This window comes from Diadema antillarum, unplaced genomic scaffold (genome assembly GCF_040938485.1).
Source record: "Diadema antillarum isolate AM-2024a unplaced genomic scaffold, OU_Dant_1.0 seq00000854_RagTag, whole genome shotgun sequence".
Classification (NCBI taxonomy): domain Eukaryota; kingdom Metazoa; phylum Echinodermata; class Echinoidea; order Diadematoida; family Diadematidae; genus Diadema; species Diadema antillarum.
Genome location: NW_027271725.1, coordinates 1339503 through 1362673, shown reverse-complemented (window position 1 = coordinate 1362673; position 23171 = coordinate 1339503).

Below are 23171 nucleotides of genomic sequence, written 5' to 3'. Positions count from 1 at the left end.
CAGGCATTTAGATATGGGGGAATAGAGAAATTGTTTTGCATTTGACCTTCACCTTTTGACCTTTGAACTTAAGCATGTGCACCCAAAAGTTGATAGGCACAACTTCACCCTCTAATACACATTCATGCCAAATTCCATTAGGACACCTCAAAAGGTTTTTTAGTTACGCTGTCCACAAAATTCATTACGGACGGACGGACAACCCGAAAACATAATGCCTCCGGCACCACTTCGTGGCGGAGGCATAAAAAAAAACAACTCAGGATCATTTACAAGGAGAGGTATTGTTGTTTTACATGGCTTTATCATGATGCATTACTGTTGTCCTTAAAGAGAACCCAAATCCTGAAACCATGAAAATTACACATTCCATCAACTTGATACTGACATAAATGTTAAGGGTAGCAATTATTCCCCCTGCTTTCTGAAAGCGGTTAGTCAAGTGCTCTTTCATTATGCTAGAAAAGTAAATTTTTGTGGAATTTTCTATATATTTTCTCTATATTGTTGTCCACTTATACGTCATAACCTCTAGTAGTCTCCTCATCCAGCGGTTCCAACACCAAAACTTTAAAAATTCATAACTTTTGCATCAATTTTCTGATTTTCCTCAAACTTTCACTGATGTGTTCTACTAATGTTGCTGCTTTCACTCAATCCACATTGCCTTTTGGGTTTGGATTCCCTTTAAGGCTCCATACCAAACAACACTCCCCCCCCCCCCCCCCGATATATATGTGTGCTTTCAAAACGATAAGTATGCATTACGTCATTTATATTCTGTATGTCTCTGCCAAATAAAATGAGAGTACATGATGGAAATGCAAAATATCTACTTGAAATGGGGGACTGGCATATTATTACACATTAGGTGCAAGAGAGCAATGTACCTACATAGATCTATTACATTATAACAGGTATCGCGTAAGTCCTTGATGTTCTGTAAATGCCAAATTCATTTCAGCCGACTCTCGTACGTATTAATCACATTTTTAAGACCTGATACTCGAGAAGACTCAACGCGTTAGCACTTTGCACGTGTAATGCCACCTTTTCTCCAAGTCAACAACGAATTATGCACCCATGGGGAAAAGATGTATGAGTTTACAAGAGTAGTCTGTCCCAGTGAGGCAAATAGAAACCTTTTAGCATCCTGTACTGGGGGGCACTGCCTTCTGATAGCATCAATAACTTCCCCCACATATCTTACTAGCTTCTAACATCTTTCTACTGTCAAATTTTATGACTTAGCAGGGAGTGACTATCTTAGTCATTTTTTTTTTTTTGCATCTAGGAATATACATGTTCCTCTGCTGAGCTTTGGCATTTTCTGATACATTGTTTCTTTTTCTTTGGTTTTGTCTTCTCTGTTCTCTGAACAACACCTTTTTCTTTTTTATGCCTCCGCCAACAAAGTGGCCGGAGGCATTATGTTTTCGGGTCGTCCGTCCGTCCCGTTTTGTTTTTGTCGATATCTCAAGAACCGTGTGGTGGTTTTACATCAAACTTGGTATGAGGGTATATCCTAGGGGGATAATACTTTGTTTGGATTTTAGGGTCACGGGGTCAAAGGTCAAAGGTCACAGGTTATTTTGTGAAAAAAAGGTTGAAAATTCATGTTTTTCTCCATATCTCGCAAATGGTTCAAGGTATCTTCATGGAACTTAGTATATATGCTTGTTCCAATGGGCAGTGATTATCTAGGAAAGTTGGGGGTCATGGTTCGAAGGTCAGGGGGTCAAATGTCAAGGTCAACTCCTCAAAATATCACTACTTTCCTTATATTCATGCAATGCCTGAAGGGTTTTTTTTTTTAACTTGATGTATGCATGTATTACCCAATATATATTTTGTGGGAAGTTTCTTGCCAAAAGGTCAAAGGTCAAAAGGTCAGGTCAAGTGAAAGTGCTGAATTGCAATTTTTCCTCCATATCTCAAAAGTAACTCAAGGTATCATCATGAAACTTACATATTTTATGTTCAACCTAACAGTGATTCTCTTTGGAACTGTGTGGTCAAAGGTCAAAGGCCAGGTTTAGATAATGCTATTTTCCCATTTGATACTGAAATTATACTTTTTCTCAATACCTTGAAAATTACTCAATGCATAAACTCATAAAAGGGTCAAAAGTCAAGTAAAAATCATCAGTTCCCCAAATACCTGCACTCTGACATTTTAATCATTCATCCAATTGAACCTAGTTCTAGGAAAGTGAACATTCAGTACATTTGTGGCAAACCTGTCATTTTAATATTTTGCCAATTGTGTGAAACTGTCATCACACATTGTCAAGACATTGTACTATAGACCTATTAGGAGAACCATGCATTATCGCGGAGGCATATCAGTCACCGTAGCGATATATCTAGTTTACTAAATGCATCTCCAAATACTGGCAATCATCGACTAGTATGCAGATTTGTAACTAACAGCTCTCTGTATTCTGATACACAAATATTTGAGATGTAAAGTACAAAACAGCAGTAATGTTTGAATATTATGTTTGTTTTTCTTGACTGTCGTCTGAATCAATAATTTACATGTATATGATCTTAGCATCGAACAGTAAGTATTTGTCGTGACAGACGATAGAACTCTATATTATATCCTGCATTGGAAAGATTGAATATGTACTTTTTCTCTTTATAACAAAGAAGTTTATGTAATGCTTTCTGTTTCCATCATAAAGTGACTTTATATGTTTAGTTTTACTGATTTTGAAATTGTTTCTTGTTTCTTTTTTTTTTCATTGAGTTTTTATTGATCAAATTTACAGGATTACAAATACATTACATCAAAATTCGAGATAATAAAAATACTACTTATAATAAAAGATAATAAAAAATTAAGTTAACAAATTATACAAAATCAAAGCAAAGTAGCATAGAATAAAATCAATAAGAACGTAGTACATACACAATGGTACATTATTTGAAAAACAGCTTAAGAGAAATAACAGAGAGCATCAAGTCGCCCTTAGGATGCCCTCAGGAGAACCCACCAGATTCTTTTTTCTTTTTTCTAATAAGCATGATGTGTATCACTACTGAAGTCACTATGCATTATTACTCTCTTTCATTTCCATTGTTGTTGTTTCTGTTTGCTAATTAATGTTTCTTTTTATTTGTTTTTCTCTCCTCTATTCTCTTAACAACACTAATTTTCTTATCAAATGCATCTTCAACAATGGGCAATCATCTATTAGTATGCAGATTTTGAACCACTGTAAAAGTGGATATTTTCGCGCGACTAATTTTTTGCGCTCGGCTGGGAAAGAAGAGTTTCGCATGTTTTTAATTCCGCGGAATCAAGACATCAACTACTGGAACATACGGCAAGCAAAAATATTCATGTGCTTTTATTTTCGCGCTAGTTTCTGGTTGCGCAAAATGAGTGAAAATTTCAACACCGTGAAAATTTCCACTTTTAGAGTAACAGCTCCATATACTCTCTTCACTTCCATTGTTGTTGTTTCTGTTTGCCCCCCAATAGGTTCATATATGACTTTACACTGATCATAAGACAAACATAATCATACGCCCTGCCACTGAGATTAAATCATCTTGGACAGAGCACGATAGATCCCTGCAAAGACTGACAGACAGAAGGAGTCTGTCTTTTTTCCAGAACTGAAGAGGTGATAGTGAAGAAGAGAGAGATTCCTTGATATTTGTGCAGCTGAGGGGGCAGCAAACAGAGGCTAGCACTCACATGAGACATAGGATTGACGTATTGATGTCATCCTATTACCCTGTCCAAATCTCTTTCTCTATCTATCTCTCTATCAATCAATCTATTTGTCTACCTACATAGGCCTACATGTCTATCTCTCTATCTCTCTATCTATCTGTCTATCTATCTATCTATCTACCTTTTTATCTATCTATGTATCTATCTATACCTATCTTTTTATCCATCCATCTATTTTTCTATCTATCTCTATATATCTACCTATCTTTCTATCTATCTATCTGCTATCTATTTATCTATCTATCTATCTATCTATCTATCTATCTATCTATCTACCTATCTATCTGTGTGTGTCGGTCTGTCTGCCTGTCTGTCACTGCTTATCTCTAAGCAACTCTTCCTTCTCTTACCTGTTTCACAAGTATCAAAGAGCCGACATACACTTGTATGCTGCCACGTTTCTGATGCCCATATCTCTTCATTCTTTTTTTTTTAAATGACATACTGGCAATGAATATACCATGCAATATTATGGTCCATCCTTTATACATAGAGACACACATAGACAGCTGTGCACCAACACATCGCACATTTACCCCACACTCACACACATACACACCTGTGTACACACATACCACATATTTACCCCACACTCACACACATACACACCTGTGTACACACATACCACATATTTACCCCACACTCACACACATACACACACACACACACACACTCCTATGCACCAACACACCACAAATTCACACCACGCTCATCACATACACATGCATGCACATACATAAATTCTGTGCACCAACATACCACATATTCACACCACACTCACAAACACACACACACACACACACACACACACACACACACACACACACACCTGCTTAAGAACATACCACATTTTCACCTCACCCTAACACACACATGCACAAAAAAAATGCATACACACTATACAAACTTTGCTCAATTTTCCTACCTGTGCTGTGCTCCAACTCCACTCACACATCACTTCCAGGGACAGGATTGGTTCAATGACATTCCGGGCTGCTCAGAAGAAGTTCAAGTCCCGCTCACCTAATAAAGATGACTCTCCTGTATCTAAAGTAATGGAATGTACGGGTGCTTTCCCCAGCAGTGGTGCAGAGAAGACGAGCTCTGTAGAGGGGAGAATGATGAAGTATGTTACGACGGTCCGACATTGATTCATGACAGAATGTGCCATGCAGCTTACGAAGTCACATGAATACAAATCAGTCAAAAACAATATCGTTAATGTGGTCACGTCAAAACTGAAACTACGAGAAGAGACAAATATATTGGGATGCAAGGAATGAGTAAGTAAGAGGGGAAGGGCGAGAAAGAGAGAGAGAGAGAGAGAGAGAGAGAGATGGGAGAGAGAAGCCAGTTACAAAATAGTTCTAGAGTTCTTAAGTTGTCATACACTGGTATATTAGAGGCGAGAGTAAGGGGGATCAGATAGAAACAGCAGATAGGATAAGAGAGAGATACAATGAGATACAGAGATGTACTGTAGAATATAGATAGATAGATAGATAGATAGATAGATAGATAGACAGATAGATAGATAGATAAAGGGGTGGATTGAGCAAATAAAATTAAATGGAAGAAAAGAAGGATAAATTCAGAGATAGATTTCAGAAAATGCAAGGATTTTTTTTTCAACATCTTTTTCTCAATTCAAAATCTTTTTCTCAATTCAAAAGTTTTTTTTCCTCTTTTTGAGCCACTGGGCCCAAGTACTTTGGGTAAGAAAAAACAACAAAAACAAACTGTTGCTTTGCATGATTTGAATATCAATTTAGATTCCAACAGTGGGGGAAACATTATAGTATTCAAGTGAAAATATGCATGCTGAGGAAATGCATAAGGGAGAGTGATTCAGCACCACTGTGCGTACATTTTCTGTTTTTGCGCAAAGCAGCGAAAAACCTCATTCCCTTCCAAACATCAAGGAGTATGGGTCTGTATCAGGCTGAGGCAGAAAGTGAGCGAGGAGAGCGAAGGATGGCATTACAGATACCAAGATTAGGAACGAGTGAGGATCACAGAAAGAGGAAGGAGATATGATGAGGATGAGAGATATAGAGGGAGGAGAATTGTTGAGAAATAGAGAGGAGGGTGGGGAGAGGATGGAGAGAACAGACTGGGAAAGATGAGAAGCAGATTGGGGCTGTTTTCACACATACAGAGAGTGCGTAATTTGAATCATGATTCTCACCACACATCTCTACAATCATGATTCAAATGACGCATTTTTGACGTGTGTATGCACACTGGAACTAAATCATGAATCTCATGACGTATCACTAGAATCATGATACAAATAACACATTTTTAACGTATGTATGCACATTGGAATTGAATCGTAACTCCAGTAGAGATTAAAAATGATGGTTCCGAGGTGTTTTCTAATCACGATTCTCAAGAATTACTGAGCAAAACAGTCACATGTACAGATTGACCTCCAAATTGTGTTTTGGGGGGTTAGGAGCTTACAGTGACCTTTCAACCACTTTCACAGAAAAAACAGCACTCATCAAAAGCTCACACTGCAGACAAAGCGCCCTCTACTAACAGGCCAAAAGCAATTGATGGGAACTCACAAAGAAGCCACATCTCCTCTCCTCGCTATAAAATTAAAAACCACAGAATCTGGAAAGCATCCCAAGGTCATGTCTATGGACAATGATTCTAATTGCAATTGTAATTGCAATTGTAATCGTAATTGTAAGTCAGCATTGCAATTACATTTCTCGGCCGGTGTGAAAACGGTCTGGGAAAGGTGAGAAGCAAAGGAGTTACTGAAGGAGTGAGAAAGGAAGAGAGATAGGGGAAGAGAGAGTGGGAGGGAGGGAGGGAGGGAGGGAGGGAGGGAGGGAAGAGGCGGTAGAGAGAAGAGAGCCAGAAGATGAGGATGACTGTGGTAAAACTAAGACATGATTTATTCAGACGATAAAGACATCCACTCAGGTGCCCTGCCATGACAACCATTTTCACAGACCCACAGACGGAATCCCGCATAGATATGACTTATGCCCGTTGCTGTCACATTAAAAAGATATGAGAATTGATTATTCCCTTGCAGATGTCTTCCTTCTTCTCGCTTTGTGGGGGCGGGTCTTGTATTCTAGAAGATTTTTTTTTTTACTGTTTTTTTCCCCCTTGGCTATGCCAATAATGCATGAAGTCTAGTCCCTTTCAGCCATTGATGTTGTTAGAAGTATGATGAATACCTTCACTGAATCAAATCATTCATGTAGTGAGTTATCTGCCTCCAAGCCCTGGCTTTCAGCTCACTCAAATGCACCTGGAACATTAGCTCTTGCTTCTTCCCAACAAAAAAATCGAGCTTTTCTGTGCAACACCACAGTGACGGAAAAAAAAAACTGATAAAAAAAAAAACCTTTGGTAAAATGGCTTGTACTTGTAGACGATGTTGTTGGGTTTTTTTTTACCAAGGTACTTATAATGTTGATGATTGCTCATTTTTCCTGAGAAGATGAAATTAGACATCGAATTGAAAATCAGAACTTTGTATATTCCTCCAGCAAGTTAAAACATTGTGTGTTCTTCTTAATTACTAGATTTATTCAGTTCTTATTTGTACTTTCAGCCCATGTATGCTGCCAAGACCAAATTGATCATAAAATCTGGAAACTAAATCAAACTGCATTTAACAATGTCATTGGATTATTCAACTTTGTGATGCTAAAACTGTTGATCACTTCAAACAAACAAACAAACAAACAAACAAACAAACAAACAAACAAAACAAAACAAAAAAATTGATAATATTTGAATCTGATGTCATTGTGTCTATTTGCTTATAAAACTTTGGTCAGAAATATCTCTAGATAAGAAATGCACGCATAAAGTATGATTCCATGCATGGTTTCATATACTCCTGTGTTGTTATTTGAAATAACTGTGTGAATACATGATTTATGCTTCCAAGTCTTATTTCAAGTGAATAAGTTCTACATTATTATGAGAATCAAAAGTTGCCAAATCTTTAATGTTAATATTAAGCATTACATGAAAGTTTGACAGTCACAATCTTGGGATTTATACTCAGTGGAGAATACTGCCCATACCTGTATCAAAATGCTAATTTATAAATATTCTCAAATTTGTCATGATGACTGTAATGATGAAGTACACAAAAGTGAGAACACGGGAGTGTCTAGCTATGGTCACTGGCATGGCAGCTTCAAATTCAAATTCAAATTTACGTAGTAAAAACAGACTGACTTATGCAATATGTTTATAAATAGCCACCACTTGGGGTTGCTGAACTTTTGATGACATAATGCCAAAGCCAAAGATATCAAGAAGTAATCAAAAGCTGTTTTGATTGTCCAATTAAATTTGTCCGGGGAGAAATCTCGGCCATTCCCTCCACCATGACAGGTTAATGCCCCACCATTCTCCACGGACTGAATTCCCACGACCCCCTTGATAAATTATTCTACCCACGGTCAAACAAACACTTCGCTCACCCGTTCCCCCGTTTGCAAATGCCCTACACACCACCAGCCAGGCACATACAACAGGATAATTGCGATGAGACAGAGGAATACGGTCGCAATCGCTTGGCGCAAGGCAGCTCACGTCTCATCTTCAGTAAATCCCTGACAGAATTCTTATCCCGCGTCCGGGGTTTAATCCCGCTGTTACGTGCAGTACTTCATGCAATGTGCCAGGCATTTGTCATCTACATGGAATTACGAAAGAATGATGTATCAGTCCACTGAATGTAGCTCAACTTTGAGTAAACCATGATAAGCATTACCCATTTCAGAAACCATTTTCATGTCATATTGTAAGTCATGCATGTTTCTCTGCTATTAACACTGACACAGAATTATTCTAAAGACACCTATGACAAGCGTTTTGGTAATATTAGATGGTAATCTTCATAACCTAAAGATAACTGTTGTGCTAGGACATGATGCAACATTTTTTTTTTCAGTCTTGCTATCACACACATCTTTAGTGCCTTAGATGAAAATGGAATTCAGTGCAAAAACAAGATAGGGCAAAAATTCCAGGAAAATCCTACAAGGTTCTGTAAATCAATGCCATGAAACCATTTATTGGTGATACCCACATAGCACCTTCATTACTGTAAAACAAGGAATGGTCATGTGCATTTTAATTTTGCAAAGTTCCCAAGAGCCAAGATTCGCAAAATCAGAATGCGCACAAAAGTTCTTGCCTACACTGTATGCATTGAATGGCAGTGACAATTTGCGAAAATTTCACGCCGCAAAAAAGGCCATCATCTCACAGTCATGACAATTTTATGCACAAATATGTCATTCTTTATATTATTCCGGAACACACTGTGGAATGTCACCAACTACCATGGGCCCAAGAAAAGCAATGAATGCCTAATGGCTCAAAAAAGACTATAGTCAACACCACCTAATGTGGATGATTAGGGAGTTAGAACTCTGTGCAGATCAAGCAAATGTCCTGCATGAATAGAAGAAGTTAGAATTTGCATCATGGGCACATTGCATTATTAAGAGAGCACTATATAGAGGGCGCTATCGGTGGCGGCAGACGGATTTTTCCTCAGAGCCAATCCTGAAAAGGCATCGGTAAATTTCTTCTTTTTGAGTGAACATCCGTTTTTACATTTAGGTGATCTTCATCATGGGCGATATCAGTCGAAGATTATGTGAACATTGAAATCTGTTGGAGCCAGCTTTTCGTCTTCTGAGTATATGAGACTTCTCAGCAGGACTCTGTTACCCGCCTCCATATCACTGCAAACGCAAGTATACTACTGTATAATATCAGTATGTGGACCGTTCTCGGACAAACTCGTTACGCAACATATACGCCCTCAATGTTATGACTATATAACACTGCCGAACTTTCCGTCTTGCTGTTCAACATTACCTGTTTGATTATACATCAACACTATCTTCCGTGGACATGGATGTTAAAGAGCACATATGCACTTGTCATTGAACCCTATAACGTTGTTACGTCACTAACGTTGGTACATCACTTCCATAATACAACCCTACAAGGTGATACCGTCAAAAAGCGGGTCAGATTCTATTCTGGATCTGAACCGGCACGCATCTCACTATCTATGCGTGTATTTGTGATTTAAAACTTGCTTTTTGATCACCCACTTTCTGAACTCTTGGATTTTGCAAACATGGCGTCCCCGTACACTGGAGAATCTGTGCAGAAACTCTCCTCAGATGTTCTCCAACAGCTTCGTCTCGAGAACAAAGAGATGCTGAAATCCATCAATGCAACTATTCACGAAGCTGTAAGCAAGGAATTCACGAAGCTACTCGACCGTCTCGACGAGCAACAAGGGCGATTTCATGACCTGGAAGTAGCCCAACAAAACCAGGCGTCAACAATTGCCCAACTCCGAGCCACGGTCGACGTTCAATGTGACACCATTCAGAATCTTCAAAACTCCATCGCAGACCTGGAACAATACAGTCGACGTAATTGCCTACAGATCTTTGGAATCCCTGAGAATCGCAAAGAGTGCACAGACGACATTGTATGTGAAATTGCGAATGCCCGGCTTGGAGTGACGCTGTCAAAGGCGGATATCGACAGATCACACCGGACCGGATATCCGACGAGCGAATCTGCACAGCAAACATCGAACACCTCCGCGCATCATTCCCCGAAGAGGCGCCCACGTCCAATTGTCGTGAAGTTCGTCTCCTACCGACTGCGACAATCCGTTATCTCCCAGCGACGCAAACTGAAAGGAACCGGCATTGTGATACAGGAACAACTGACCAAACAAAATCAACAACTCCTGAGAGAGACACTGAGAAGCAAAAAAGTTGTGACTGCCTGGTCAAGCGACGGCAAGATCATAGCTAGAGTTAACGCGACGAATGGGAGAACCATCAATAGGGTGATCAGGAACGTCGCAGAATTAGAATCCCTGTAAGTCTGACTTCACTCCACACCACCCCCCCCCCTTTCCCGGTCTGCCTCACACCTAATTTTGATTTGATGCTTTGTTGTTGTTTTTTTCGTTTTGTTTTGATCTGAGGCTACTTGCTCAGCAGGTCTTCTTTTATGGTGTTTAATCATCACACCTTTTGTATTTATGTTAAGTGATTAATTCGTATTTTGTACATGCCTCATTGTAAATTTCCTTGCTTATTTTGTGATAAAGCAGTCAGAAATAATCAGGATGCTATTTTATGTGTAAACTGTAATGAATGGAGTCACTTGAAGTGCGCAAACATATCTGATAATGTATTCAAATCAGATGAAGATTGGATATGTGATTTGTGTATTTGGAAACTGTTACCAAGTAATAACTGTACACAAGATGAGGTTCTCAGTAATGGCAACTGTAAAGAAACGGTAATTAATCAAGTGCCTGTACGTGTTATGCCAGCACCTTCCTCTCAATCGGCATCCGCGATTAATCCTGATATTTCTAAAATGAAAGGGGTAAAGATAGCCCATTTGAATTGTCTGTCATTGTTGAAACATATTGATGAAATAAGAGAAACAATTCATAGGTTGGATTTGGATATTTTTACTCTTAGCGAGACGCATCTCTGTGCAGAGATTGATGACAGTGAAATCAATGTTCCTGGATATATTTTGATACGACGAGATAGGAATAGATTTGGTGGAGGTGTGGCTTTCTATATAAAAGATCACATTTCTTTTGTTGTGAGAAGTGATATAACGAAAGATGTAATGATTGAGTTACTTGTTATAGAATTGAGATTGGTAAAACAAAAACCATTGTTAGTGACTTGCTGGTACAGGCCCCCCAATTCGTCATTAGAAATTTTTAATGCCTTCGAATGTGTAATGCAGAAATTGGATGAAACATATTATGATTTCCTAGTAATCGGAGATTTGAATTGTGATGTTTTGAGTCAGTGTAAATCATGGCAAACGAAGAAGTTATTTGATATTATGGAAGCATATAATTGTACCCAATTAATAACACGCCCAACGAGAGTAACTGAAACTTCCTCAACTGCAGTTGATTTGATAGTAACTAATGTGTCATCTAAATTAGCATCTAGCGGTGTATATGAGGTGGCTATGACTGATCACTTCATGGTATATTGTGTTTACAGTAAAGGTAAAACTTCAGATAAACCCCAAGTACATAAATGCAAATTTGCTCGCAGTTATAAGACATTTGATGAAGAAACATTTATACAAGACATTGGAGATATCAAATGGGACTCTGTGTATGAAGCAACCGATGTAGAAATGATGTATAACAGGTTTATATCACTGTTAAACGAGGTCATTGATCGCCATGCACCAATGCGTAAAGTGCGCGTTAAACAAAAAGAATCTCCGTGGATGACAAGTGACATCCTCGCTCTGATTCGTGATAGGGACAAGCTTAAAAGAAAGGTAAAAAGATCAAAGCTGCCCTCGGACTGGGAAAACTATAAGAAGGTTAGAAATGATGTGACTTTCAAAATTCGTCAAGTTAAACGCCAATTTATTATGAATAAGATTGAAACAGCTGGAAATTGTACGAGAGAAATTTGGCAATCTTTGAGGTATGTGTTACCAGGAAAGAAAACAGACTCACAAATCTCTTCAATCAATGTAAATGATGAGATAGTTAGTGGTAAAGGTTTAGCTGATTTGTTTAATCGCTATTTTGTTAACATAGGGAAGAAATTAGAGAGAGAGAGTTCAGCAGTTAATCAACGAACGGAATGTATTTCTTCAGCGAAGGTTGCAGCAAATTTCTCCCTCAAAACAATAGATGATAAGAAAGTGTGCGATCTGTTAAAATCACTATCCATGGATCGTGCCACGGGTCCGGACAACATACCGGCCAAACTACTGAGCTGCATTGCTTCCTTGATAGCTCCCCCGCTAACTATTTTAATAAACCTGTCAATACAAAAGGGCATAGTACCCGATGAATGGAAGGAGGCTCGTGTTACACCTGTATACAAGGGAGGAAGCAGGGATGATATCGGCAATTATAGACCTATTTCCGTTACCCCGATCTTTGCCAAGATCTTAGAGAAAGTCGCTTATGACCAACTTCAGGCTTATCTGACTGAAAACCACATTCTTACAAATAAACAGTTTGGCTTTCGTCCGAAGCACTCCACCCAAGATGCATTGTAAAATATAACAGAAAAATGGTTTGATGCCATTGACTCTGGTAATATGGTCGGGGTAGTCATGGTTGATTTAAAAAAGGCTTTCGACACTGTAAACCATTGTATTTTAACTAAAAAATTAAAAATGTATGGTTTTGATGAAAATGCTGTAAGATGGTTTGAAAATTATCTGTCGAACCGGACACAATGTACATACGTGAATGGTTTTGTTTCAGATAAGGAAAGTATAAACTGTGGTGTACCACAGGGATCCCTGATTGGACCTGTCCTCTTTTCTTTATATGTGAATGAATTGCCATCTGTTGTCAAGCATAGTGAATTGTCGCTTTACGCAGATGATACTTGCTTATTTTGTTCTGCTAGGAAACCTGATGAAATTATTAAACAGTTAAATGAGGATCTTGCTTCGGTATCGCACTGGTTATCGGATAACAAACTATTTGTGAATAAGAAGAAGTGCGAACTTATATTTCTTGGTACGCCATCACGCTTAAAGAAAATTGAATCAAATGCCAGGTTAATGAATGTGCTTATTGATGATTGTATAATTCAAAGGAAAAATATGTGTAAATATCTGGGAGTAGTGATAGATGAGAATCTGCATTGGAACGCTCATGTTAATTACCTTCATAAGAAAGTTGCCAAATATATATATCTTCTGAAGAGAGTACGCAATATGATTGACTTCCGTGTTGCGTTGTTATTTTATAGATCTATAATACAGTCACATTTTGACTACTGTAATGTAGTCTGGGGGAATACAGGAAAGCGTAACTGTGATAAATTGCAGGTTCTTCAAAACCGCTCTCTAAGAATTATTTTGCAGGTTGACTACATGTTTCCTTCGAACGATTTGTATGACACTTTACGTCTTGATTGTTTAAACGTTCACAGGTCTAAACAATTAGCTCACTCTCTCTTTAGAGCTGTCAGGCAGATTGGTCCCCCGTGCATCAGTGAACTCTTTATTCCTCGTGACGCTAGTTACAATACACGTTCTGGACATTCTCAGCTGAAGCTTCTTAGACCCAAAACTAATTATTGTAAGCGTAGGTTCGCATATAGAGGCACTAAACTGTGGAACAAAATTGAAAGATCAGTAACTCCGTCCATGTCATTGGAGGCATTTAAGCGTTATATAAATACACTGACTAAAGATGTTTTATTGCCTTGTAACTATGTTTGATTTATGGTATCTGTGTTTTATGACTGCTCCGTTGTTAAAGTGAAATTTGTTTTTATCGTTCTGTTTTATACGGTTTTATTTTTTTAAACTCTAATTTAGTTTAGCATTCGCTTTTGAAAGTTTGTTTTCAGTCATGCAATTTCTGTGTGATTTTTATTTAAATTTTTTACTTGATGTATTTATAATCCATTTTTCTTTAATGATGTGCAGTATATCATATATTTTATTCATCTTAGGGACTGTAATGGAATTAACAGCTCTTACTGTTTTTTATGATGTATTTATAATCCATTTTCTTTAATGATGTGCAGTATATTATATGTTTTATTCATCTTAGGGACTGTAATGGAATTAAAAGTTTTTACTGTTTCTTTTATGATGTATTTATAATCCATTTTTCTTTAATGATGTGCAGTATATTACATATTGTATTCATTTTAGGGACTGTAATGGAATTAACAGTTTTTACTGTTTCTTTTATTTATTTCAAGGTGTAACTGCCAAAAATTTATTACTACAGTTGTGTTACATGTATTTAACTTTTGAATCTAAGCTTGTTTATGTATTTAGTATCGTTCTGTTTGTATTGTTGCGTATACATGATTGTGGTTTTAATTCTAGATGTATGTAGTCTTCGCGTTATACCATTATGCATGTATGTATGTGGACCCCTATGGAAACCAGCTCCGCTGATCAGGGTGTTCCACCCCATGAAGAGGAAATAAATTCAATTCAATTCAATTCAAGTTCAATAAAAGTACCCTAAACCTATTACATCAAATTGAACACCCTTGAATAGTATCATCTAGTAAGTTCAGATTACATAATTTATCATGTTCCTGTACAGATGTTTTCACTGAATGCTGATTTTGGTCACAGCCATACACAGAAATAAGAAGTGATAATGACATTACATGATAAAATTAATCTTCTACTGGTTTGTGGACAATAACATGCTTCTGGTCAATGATTTGGCAAACCACAACCCTTTATCTTCCTGAAAGCTATAAATTATTGTGTAGTTATTTGATAGTAAGTTGCAATACTTTCCTGTGAAAGATACAGCTTCTTCTCTTTGATTTCATGTCAGAGAAACTTATCAAAGATTAACCCATTGAGGATGGACTGATTTTGCTATAACACGCATTTCCCATAGACACCTGCACGAGCATTTTCGGAATTTGCCTTCAATGGGTTAATGGGCCAATCAGTGGAAGAGCTGAATAAAGTGATAATATCATCATCTCCTCTGATATGTACCAGAAGGTCGCTATTGTGTTCTAAGATTTGAGCATGAATAGATATGAAACTATCAATTTTCATGAAATGAAAAGCTTATTCAATAAGAAAAAAATGATTAGATTTATAAGCATTATTCCAATTATCTGGTAAAATAGTACCCTTGTGATTTGGATTTTTAACATTTCATTGAAAATGAAAATAATTTAAAATTGGCAGCATAACATTGAGGAGATCAAGCTCTACAACTTGATACCAAAAGTTGCCGTGTTGGCCTCCCGGCGTCAACATGGATCTCTCCCCGGATCAGATCCGGGGTGGTCCGGGGTGATCCGGGATGTCTATGTGACTGGGGCATTATATGAACATGGTGAAGAATGGAATTCTAACCATTTGACTTGAGGAAGCTGACGAATTCTGTGAAAAGTCGAATGGAAGATAAAAATCTCAGGTGAAATGAGATACTGCTTAAACTTTAGTGTATTCATATGCTGGAAAAACAAGAATAAAGGAAACATAGAGATTGAAATGATTTTTTTTTTAAGTAATGCAATCGAGACTGCTTAATGGCAAAAATTAGATATTCACAAAAGATAATGCATCCCTCAGCAGATAAAATCAGTTAAAAAAATAATCTCGAGTTATCCTACAGTAACACCTATCAGATGGTATTGCAACAGAATCAATACAAAGCAGCCATAGAAGACTTGCAAATCTTAATATATGACTAAGATATGTGAATGTGGATTTCTATTTCCCCTTGACAAGTTTCAACTGAGAGTGGATGCAACACTCGTTGCAGCCTTAGGGATGCTGTAAATTGATTATCCGTCTCAAAAAAAGATATCGGCTTGGCATAACTTGATTAGTGTTTTGATGTGTGTGTGTGTATTCACAATACATATATCATGTAGATTAAGTTTTTTTCGAAGACTGCTAAAAGTGTCCAATGCCACATAGCAGAGCAAAAATTATGTAATACAAGATTTCTCTCTAATACTTCACATCATTCATCTGTTTGATTTGAAATCAGAAGATGTTACTGCAAGAGCAGCGGCACTGATGCACTCTTTTATACCAACAGAGAAATGTATGAAAATTATAGGAATGGTGGCGGCTCAGTCAGCAGCATGTCTGCCGTGCAATCAAATAGCTATGGTTGGAGTCCCAGGGTGTCTAGCTGAGCAAATATTTTGCATCATCACGTCGTTCCTTCCAGTCAGAGGCAAAACTCTCTATCCCTCAGACACAGATGTAAGACAAAAAAAAAAAATGGAGGTCACGTGGCAAGAGTATAAAAACTCATGCACAAAGTAAATGATCCTGCTTCATTCAGTCATTGCAAAGAGTAGGGTGCAAACCTGGTGAAATGCACATGGGAAAATAGGAGGGAGATGCTGACCTCTCATGGTCCACTCCAAGTGACTAGCAATACTGTAAATGCACAAATTTTCACACATTTCACGCTTCTTTTGGCTAGCATGAATTCTAAAACCCTGCGGAAATATCTTCACAATGTTCTCTGCACATTTTGACTGGGTTGACAATCATGCATCGCGAATTCGAGAACTCGCTAATATGTTTTTGAGCTGCTATGCAAGAAAATATGGACATTTACAGTACTCAGCTAACAGTATCAACCAGGCACATTATGCCATGCGAAGAAAGAGGAAAAGAACTGCTTACGAAAACCATGTAAACCACAAATCTAACTTATCAAATGGAGAATAGTATTATTCATCATCGAGGCAATGCCCTGGCAAGCAAACAAACAAGATTAGGAATACCGGCAGACTACTCCCTGTGATGGAACCAGTCATGCATGTAATACAATCTGCTAAGATCAATGGGAATGGATGATTGCCGTACGCCAATTGTCAGAAAACATGAGCATGCAAGGAGCTCTGCCATGTTCTGGCAAGCATGAACGTCACTCTACCTGAGACGAGTAAACACGAACACGACACTTGCTTACGAGGTTAAAGAACGAGCCAACTTGAAATAAGCTGGTTGTAAACTTGCCGAGGTATACAATTTTACTCAGCATCATCCAAGCAGGATTCTTCACTCCCTCATTCCATTTGAAAACCTTGTTTAATATAGCTTATAAGGGCAAGATTTTAAAGGGAAAGGATAACAAGCAAATGGGTAGATGCAACTTAAGGCCTCCGCACACTACACGATCCGACTGGTCTTAAAGTCTTAAGCCAAGCTGGGTCTTAAGACCAGTCGTACGACCGGACACCGCACACTATACGACCCGACAGTAAAGCGCGCGCAGTGCGCACTGCGTGCGTTTGCATTTTGCTGCATTGTGAATGGCTGAAAGCTCACGACTGGTCGTAGAGATTCAACATGTCAAATCTCTACGACTGGCACTAAGACCCAGTCGTACGACTAGAAAATGGCAAGACTGTGACGTCACACTTCTAGTCTTAAGGTCTTAAGACCGGTGAATCGGGGCAAAATCGTGTAGTGTGCGGCGGGCTTAAGCAACAACAAAAAATAATATCTTAAGTTTATGGGACTCTAATATTTGTATGCCAAAAGATGGAATGACAACTAATTATTGAAAGTATGGATAAAGAATCAGTGAAAACATTGATATATTATTGATGGGTACAACAAAGCAAACACATAAAATGAACAAATTAGGATTGAGCAGAAGCGACAGTCCTAGGGTTAACCCCAAACTGTGCTGTGTTTGCTTTCTTTGCCAATTGGGCACAAATGTCTGGAAAGTAATTCCCAATGAATACAGGTTACCTAATCCCCTTAAAACTCCATTTTGTCAACATGGCTTTCCTGTTGGATTGATAAGGTACATTTTGACATCTGAGTGGGTTGGCTAATTCACAATTAAGTCAAGTCTAGAGGAATCATCTGAATGCTGATGAAAAACTAATGGTACGTTGCTGCTATGCCTACATGCCTGGGCACGTACAGGGATAGGCCCACTAAGTTCATATCTTCTGAAGAAGTTTAATACAAATAAAAACATTCTTAGAATGTTGATCTTTTAGGTGGGTTAAAATTCATTCTCTACTTGATTTCACTTTATCAAAGACAACATGATACTGATTTTTTTTTTTTATACAAAACTTCTACCTTCTTTAAAACTACTTATGACATCATACATTCTACGAAATTGCTATCAGCACCATCATTCTAATTCATAAACCATCACAAGTAAGTGATTGATAAAAAAAAAGACGGTACAATAGTTGTCAATTTTTCTTTTCATCATTGTGAATGACATTTTTAATGCAATCTTATTTCCAGCCCAATATCCCATTAACAATTTACGACATGTATACCTGGAGCTGGTAAATGAAATAAGGTGGTTCCAAGGATATACAGTAAATTATTCAATCATGCCAGCCTTGGCCAAAAAAAAAGAAAAAAAGTCACTGTTCCAAAGGAAGACCCTGAAGCAGTTATTATGTAGCTGTTTACAGTCACAGCGGACGGGTGCAATTAACTCACTGTTTTCATTTTGACCTGACCTCGCTTTCCTCTTGAATGAACACGTTTCGCACGAAAACCGCTAGGAAAGTGTCGCAGCAAAACTGCCGTAACTTTACTATTTATTCATATTTTTTGATAATTCAAACGGTTATGAAAAGTAAAAACCTCATTTTAACCTGCCATTATGTTAAATTTTTTAAATAACGACGAGAAAATATTCCGAAATGGAGCATAACTTCACTCTCAAAACGGAAAATAATTGTCAGAAATCGTTGCTAAAATTTCACATTTTGACTTCGTGAACAACGAAAAACTTTCAAGTATGTTACTAAGTATGTATTTCTTTCCGGAACTCTAAAATATCACATTCGAGAAGTCATGCGTCCGGATATGTCTGGAAATAATCGAAAGTGGTGCACTTTCTACCTTCGTTACGAGCACGAAATTTCATAGTCATTCGCATACGGGAAGATAGGGTACAGTCCCACGTACCCACATCTTTGTCGCTCTAACGTCACCTGTACTGCAGTGCCGTACGGCACTGCTGTACTCTGATCGTAACTCGTACCGGGAATTCGTAGTTGTAATGTTACTTACTATAGTGCAGTAAAATCTGCGTTCAGTCCGAATAATCCAATGTCAAGAATTTTCAACTGCATAAGCGGTATCACAGCCGAATATATATTCAAATTTTTGCTACATTCTTTTTAATAGGACAGTTCTGATAACGTAAGTGCTTGTCTTTGAGGTATAGCGAGGTCCCCATCCAGCACACTGCTGTACATTGTATTTATCGACACCCCGCGTCCCACTCTCATAGCATGCATGTGCAGTTTACTAGGCGTCCGCAGCAGCCACCTCGCATCGCACAGTAACAGTACGCTGCAATGCATCGACCAATCAGCTTGCTGGATCGAAGCAGCATGGGAAAGTTCATTCATTGCGCAAGCGCAAATCAGTTTTTCTTAGAATATGACGTCATTATTCTGGTTTGCTGCTCCAAGATTTCTGACAAGATACCTCATTTATTTTCACTTGTAACTTCAAAAATAGGTCTTCGGCAAAGCGAACAGGGCTACATTTACGTCCGCACATGTCTTATGAATATGTATGTCAAGTTTCATGAATATTAAGTGGTGCGTCCAGATGTGTCTGGAAATAATCGGACGGTAGTTTTCCGAGACAGAGAAACATGAAATATTGAATAACTTTAAAAATTCTTGATCGTTTCTCGTGATTTTTCGTATGTAGATAGAAATCATGATTTTGCATTGATACTGAAAGTTTGAGCGATTTTGGTCAATGTATGGCGGAGATATGAGAAGGTGAAATTTTGGTGAAAATGAGAACGCCCGATTCGCACTGCCTCGGTGACGGTTGAAAATTCAAAACGTTTCGTGGGTTTCGGGGGAGTTAATTATAGTCGTCCGCTGCGACTGTTTATCACAACCAATGATCTGGCTGCCAGTAAATATTAACGCCTGGAATTCCCCTTTGCCTCTGCCTCCCACAGATACATCAATGTCAGTGGATGCCTTTGATAAAGAAGCAATCCCCTGGCGTCAACCCCCAGGCAGGCTGCGGCTGTCTAGGGTAAGTGGCGAGAGGTCTGGTGTTGAAAGACTAGCGGTAAACATCATCCCTCACCCTGCACAACTTTGCTTCCCCTATCAAGGGGCCCCCATCATGCTCTCAGAGCGATCTGGGCTAATTAGAAATCAATATGGGCCAGATCAGCAGCAGACAAGAGATGGATTCCAAAGGTGTTGTGATAGAGACAATTGTTTCTGTTCAGAGCATTCCTTCTTCAATTGCAGCCTCCAGTTAGTCTCCTCTCAAAGCTTTTGCAAGATTTTATTTTGCCAGGCAATTGAGGCACACACAGAACACAGAACCAATTATCTATTACAGTTGAACCTCTCTTATCCGGCCTCCCTTTATCCGGATCTCTCCATTATACGGACGCAATTTCGCCGTGATTTTTTTTTTTTTATAATTACGGGAGGAAAGGGGATTCCCAACTCCTTGAGAATTCCTACACAAACACGCATGAATGACATATTACTTCCAACATGATTACATACATTACATCAAATTTCCGTCCAAATTGCTTACCTTCAGACATTTAAACATCCCCAAACATCCCCAAATGTAACAATGAAAAGGTTGCAGTATACACATTACATGTGGTACTACAATGGGCTACATCAGTACATGTGTATGTATATGTACATGTATAAAGTATTGAGTCTCCCGTATCCGGCCAAATCCCTTATCCGGACGAGCCCCGGTCCCGACTTGTCCGGATACGAGAGGTTCAACTGTATTGGGAAAAAAATGGATGGCATCAATGTAACGTTTGATTTCCTTTTCTAAAATTTAAGTGCATCCCCATTTTTTACTTTTTATGTAGAGAGATGATAAAGACGCCCTAAAGACAAAGTTCATACTGTCACAGTCTACATTTTCATGATTGCAAATTTAACAACTTTGGAGGAAAAACTTCTATGACCACTCAATTTGGCATTTGTTGATCTCTGTCACTAACACAGGTAATCATAACATAAATCAAGATCTCATATCTCTTTTACGCAAGATGAACAAACCCCAAACCCCTCAACCATTCCCCATCCCCCCCCCAAAAAAAAGACAAAACAAAACAAAGAAAGAGATTAAGAATGTAGACAAGTCATTGACCAAATTTACAGACCTGTATGTATATAGGACTCAATAATGTTTCTATGGACAGATTGAGTTTGTTAATATCTCAAAAAATTGTGATCCACTTCAGACTGGATTTTAGTGTAGATATTATGAACACTGCTGTTAAGGCATAGGCTAAGTGGTATCCACATATTTAGGCTATGATAAGCAAATAAAAGAAAAAAAATCTACAAAGCTGTTCCACAGAGGCTGACCATGACTACATCATTGCATGCATGTGATGCTCATGGTGCTACGTGTGTGTTTGGGTGCACGTGTAAACTTTGATTAAATGAATGAAACTGCAGCAAAATACATGTGGAATCATGCATAAAATTTATATGCGCATCATTCAATATAGAACATTATAAAGATACCGTTTCATGTGCAGAAACATAATTTGTACTTATCCACTGGTTCTACAGTGTTTGTTCTGAGTCCACAGGCTGGAACAAGATAGTACCGGTATACAATGTGACTCTCAACACTTTGCAAAGAGATCACCGTGGAAGTGAACACAAGTGTGAAAAAGTCTTCTTTCCACTACAATATTTAAAGAGATGGTACAGTATTCGTGGAGCTGAGGATTTGGCTTTTAACTTATTGCAAGATACCAAGAAACCACTTATGAAATGGTACAGCGCATGCCATTCTACGAGGAATTCAAAGTTAATTTCATGAAAATTGGTTTTGGAATGGCTGAGACATCCAAAAACAAAGTAAAACAAAGCGATTCTAATAAAATGTGGGTCCCACATTTTATTAGTACTGCTCTGTTTTGGGTATCTCAGCCATTTCATAAACAATTTTCATCAAATAAATATTGAATTCCTCTTGGAATTACACGCGCTTTCATATTTTATAAGAGGTTTCTCAATTTCTCACCCAAAAATGTTAAAAACCCGAAGTTAGGTCTCAACCAAAACTATACGAGCCTTAACTTTGTCTTGTCAAACAGAGCATGAATATAGAGATTTGTTTTCCTTGTTGCACTCAGAAAAAAAAATAAAAAGAAAGAATCAACCACACTATTATGCATATTATCATTGTCATCCATCTCCCAAGTTGTTTTTTCTTTGTCTGAATTATAATTTGAAATGCTTCAGGTTAATTTCATCACCCATCACTGGAGAGAGAACAGAAAGATAAGAATACAAACAGGATAAACTCTACAGCAGAAACATCAGATGTTATCAAGTGCTCCTAATCAATAATTCAACATCCCCATTAGCATCATGTGATATTCAAGATGGTGACCCAAAGGAAAAATGGCAGAGATAAATGTGAGAGATAATGGCTGCGAGAATAGGAGGAGAAATGCCCCCCCCTTCCCTTTTCCCCAATGCTCATGCTGATTAGAACCTGTGTGATCACATGACGACCCCGTGGTCATCTAACACTTCAACCCTGCCAAGTATTCCACTCATGGACCACTACAACAGCAATGATGTCGATTCCTCTTGGCCCCATATATCCTATTACCCAGGTAACCAGATGTGGAGAGATGAAGCGATGTCATCCTCCCTCTTCCTGTCCCAATCTTTCCAGCCTAGTCTTCAAAAGCAGGCCCACTTTCAAATTATGCCAGCCATTTTACCTAACCGTTACATCCAGCTCATTTATGAAGTATGAAAATGTTGGATCTACTGATGACACAATCAAGTAAAGAAGTCTACAGGACATTGCTTCATAACAAAAAAAAAAAAGACAAACTGCATCTGCT